The following is a 4,994-nucleotide window of genomic DNA, read 5'->3' as shown; positions in this document are numbered from 1 at the left end:
AAATAATTTTCAAAACAGCATTAGAATAACATTAAAGTTTTGCTTTAATTCTTGTGCAGCATGCAATAAATAACATAATGAAAATTTAATAAGCTAGGGTTTGTGAATTCAGCGGATCATAAATGCAAATCCATGAATCCTGTGAATTAGGTAAAAATTCTGTTTTATATGAGAATGTGCATTTTTTTTTTCCTGGAGACAAAATGCGTTTTCAGTGTAATTTGACTTATTTACCTGGACATTATTTTGTACATTCTCCATCAGAATATTTTAAGGCAGATACTCTTTTCCGGAGTCTTTCAATTGCTATTGCATTTCTCTTTTAATGAAAACTTAACGTTTTCATTCACCCTCATGTAAAATAGCTTCTCAGAGGTTTATTGACCCTCTATTCAAAGATAAGGAAGTATAAGGGTAGCCTCAATTGCATTGTTTTTAAAATGAGAGGGTGAACAAATCTTTTTCTAGGTGTATTTTCAGCTCTAACAATTGGCTTCTTTGCTGTATATTCCATCTTTAGTCCTCATGGGATTATCTGCATCTGACTTAATAAGTGACTCATGTTAAAATTAGTAATATACATCATTAAAAATGGTGAAATGCATATTTCAATAGCTCTTCTTTTACCTAATGACTTTTAAAGAAGAAATCACACCAATAGAGCTGAGAATGAATATTCTCCTGTGATGACTTTATAACAGTTTACAACACTAGAACTCCAGCACCAACTTTCACATACAAAAAAGATTCTGACATAATCATATAAATATCTGTTTTTGTGGCATGCTCACAGACTTCATACAGTTCCATGAAACCCTTCAAATCCTGTGGAATGAGAGTAAATACTATATTCAGAGAAGTTTACACTTATTAATAGAAGTTTGTGAACTTTGAAAACTGTGGAAGATAGTGGTATCCAGACATTAAAATAATTTCACAAACCCAAATTTAATTAACTTTTTCTGAGATCAATGTGCCTTTTTACAGTTAATTTACTTCCATAATGTGCCCAAGAGGCAAGCATACTTTTTTAACTCTGCTAGTTATTAAAATACAAACAAAAATAAACTTTTGAGTATTATTTCTATAAAATACTAGATGTTTATGTCCAGATGGCTTTATAGATATCAGCTTCAGAGTGCACAGAATTATCTGAAAGTTGGCAGGTCATTTCAAATGTTGTGACATTCCCATTACATTTGAGAATGAAACAACACAATCTGCCAGCAGCCCTGAAGACACTAATCTCTATAAAGACCAATTAGTATGCTACCTACCAAATCATGCATCAGGAGGAAGAAGGGAAGCCTTAATGACAGTTTACAGACCTCCAGTTGAAAAACAGGCCCCATCCTACACCTGCTTTTTAGCATGGTGATTCAACACGCAGTAATTATGTACATGGAAAAATGTTCAAACTATTCAAAAGTTTGTGACATGCCAGCTGGTTAGGCAAATTTGGATACTTACAACGTGGACTACTTTACCCATTTACCCATTCTTCCCTTTGGAATTGTGTAGTGTAACATAAGCCATTATACCTTGTGTTTTAAATTTGTTCTAAATAAAATACATCTTAACTTTTTTTTTTTTTTTAGGTTTTGAAGATCTGTAGACCCGAAAAAAGGATCTAAAGCTCTAGGCTACTGCTCAAGTTTAACTGGAATTAAAGATCTCCAAAGCCAGCCTTGATAGAGGTGAGATGTAAAACAACACTATCTTTGAAGTAAAGGAATGTTTATCACTGACTGTTACATACTCATGAATTAAGAGGCTACTTAAATAGAAATGATCTCTGAATCATTCATTCAATTTCTTCATTTTAAAAATGAGGAAAGCTTAAACTCATGGAGTTTTACACTCTTTCCTCTTTGTATCATTCTCTGCCCCGCAAAAGGGTACACTCAAAGTATGTCCGACAGAGCCCTCCAAGATCACACACTCTGCTTCATTCATTCACTTATTTATCAAAATGTAACCCTCTCGAGGTAATTATCTCAAGGATCTGCTCTCAGCAAAGAACTAATAAGCCATCTAATGAATTAAGCCTCCAGAAGGAGCTAGGCCCTGAATATGTTGTGGTTTTACTTGTATTTCTTATCAAAGAGTAATAAGAATGTGTTCCTAGCATCCTGGCATAAAGGGATTCAAGTTGAAATTCAAAGTCATTCCACTTAAACAAACGTACAATTTCACAGTTAAGAATCAAATGCCTGAGGATTAGAAAGCAGAATGATAAATAGGAAGCACGCTTTATGACAGGTACATACACAATTTAGAAAGAAACCTGAAACTCAAAATTAAAAGAGGATTGGAATGTAATGTTAATATCAGAGATATCGGGAAAATTATAAGAGATGAGGCAATATGTGGTTTAGATAACTTTTACTTAATTTTTGTCTCACTGGCATGGACAGGTTTTTATGGACCTACTATAAATATATAAATATGAAGGTGCCTTTTGAAGAAAAAATAACATTAATATGTGGGAATTTGTTGCTAATGCTAGGAATGCATAGGCCATGGTAAACAATGAAAATGATGGATCAAAAGTATGCACGTTTTCATAGGTCAGGCTTTCAAAACACTTTTAAAATTTAACATAAAATAAGGTCAGTTCTTTGTGATTGTGCCTCCCAACTTAATTTCTTGGTTGTTTTAATAATCAGGAGTGAAGCAAACCCATTGCTAGGCACTGGTCATGCCTGAGGAATTTTCTATATGATTCCATGTAAAGAAAAATGTTGAAAGAAAGTGGTTGGTACATAGTTGCTGAGGAGAAAAAACGTAGTATGACTTCATTTAGTAGATATACACTTAGGCAAGAATCCATATCAAAAGCTTTAACATCTCCATAAATTTCATCAATAAAATAAAAGCATCCTTGAAAGAACTATGTTAGAATTCATCAATAGTAGGTTACATAGAAAATTAAAATAAAATATGTTAATTTGGTGAAATAAAGATAATAAAATAAAAATTAACAAAGAGAATATACAGTTAGATATATAATCTTGTGATATGGAAATACTATTAATTATAGAAAGTTGAAACAAGAAAAAGAAAAAAATGGGAAATGTTTGTATACATAATATACCTTACTAAATGGGTATATCTTAAAAATATGAGTAATACTAACAGTCAAATGGCAAATAGGAAAGCAATTTGTTATATAAGTTACAGAAAATCAAATTTTTAAATCAATATATAAGAAAAATAGACAATGAGTAAATTAATAGTTGGTGTAACTCCACCCATGGAATCAATCGCAAAAACTGCAAATGGTTAATGAGCACATTAAAATACTCAACATGACATAATTAAAGAAATGCAAAGGGTATTCTAATATGCTGCTTGTGGGAATATAAACGTATGGAAACTTTCTGGAGGGCAGTTTGAGAACATTTATCAAAATTATTGAAATACCCATGTGCTTTGACCCAAACTATTCCATTTTAAGAATATATCCAAAGAAATAATCAGACATGTGCACAATGAATTAAGCATAACAATGTGTGTTATAGTATAATGTGTGATAGCAAAAATCTGGGACTAGGTATAATGTCCAATATTAAAGGAAAAATTGAGTAATTTACTACAAAAAAGAGAATGCTGTAATATAATGCAATATTATGCAGTCCACACAACATATTTTCACATACTATAAATGTTATAAAATTCATGAAAATCCATAACAGAAACTATGGAATTCACATTTTAATTTTCTTTAATTATGTATCTATACAGAGACACATAATCACACATATTCCTAGAAGCAAATACACTAAAATTTAATATTTTACATTAATATGGCCTGTGATAATAAATGATAATTTCCTTTCTTTGTGCTTATTTCTGTATTTTATAAGATTATACATTAAACATATTAATTATTTAGGAAAAACAATACACATTAAAGAAATACCGGTTTGCTCTCGCTTTCTGAACATGTTAAGAAAAAAGAATTATCATCCTGAGACAAACGAAATATGAATATGATATTAATAGAGTACAAAGTGAAATGAACTATTTTTATTGCTATACTGAAGAAAGCATATTCAAACTAATTACTCATTTATGGATAATTATATAAATCAATGTTTTTAGCAATTTCAAATAAACTTTCAATTATAATTGTAATAAACTCAGCTAACTTACAATTATGAGATTTATCTAATCATGTAACATGAAGATAGTCATAGTTTTAATAGTATACCTAAAGTGATATTTATATTCTATATTAAGTTATATATTTAAAAATAAAACTGCTCAAGTATATAAAAACATTTATCAGTATCTATTAAACGTATATTAATATATTATAATTGAGTGCTGGCAGAAGCCATTGTTCCTTTCTTGAGTCCTCGCTCATCCCAGTGTGCAGACTTAGGTGGGCACCATATCTGAATCTCCATCAACCCAGCTAACACAGTTCGCCCTGTCCTGGGGATTCCCGGAGACCATGCCCCACCCAACTTGCAGAACCACCCAAGCAGCTTCCAGTGGCTTTTCCAATACAAATGGCCTGTCTTGGCTCATGCTGCAGACTTTCTAAAATCTCTTAAATGTTAACAAACCCCAAATAAGCAGCATCTGGCTCTGGTGTGCCCCACACCTCTTGCTAAGCAGCCCCAAGCTCAGCACTAGTGTGCACACCTATGATCTAAAAGTTCTGCCTCTGGGAACATATCCTTAAGTGAGAGTTTATTGATGTTAATTACAGTATTAGTGGTCAGAATTGGAGGCTTGTGTCACCATAGATACAAGCAGTGGTGAACTGTAAGGGTGAAAGAACAGAGTAAACCTTTAAATTGGTAGAGCCATAACATGAAGTTATGTGCAACAGTTAGAAGGAAAAGAATTGATATATATATAAACTAAATGGCTAGAAGTTAAGCCCATTTTGAAGAGTGAAAAAAGTAAGCAATATAAGAGATCTATGCTATAGGAACACACTATTTGTATACAACATATTAACACAAATCAAGTTATAA

The sequence above is a fragment of the Hipposideros armiger genome, unplaced genomic scaffold (genome assembly GCF_001890085.2).
Source record: "Hipposideros armiger isolate ML-2016 unplaced genomic scaffold, ASM189008v1 scaffold_1194, whole genome shotgun sequence".
Taxonomy (NCBI): domain Eukaryota; kingdom Metazoa; phylum Chordata; class Mammalia; order Chiroptera; family Hipposideridae; genus Hipposideros; species Hipposideros armiger.
The sequence above is the reverse complement of the archived record's forward strand: the minus strand, read 5'-3'. Positions refer to the sequence as shown.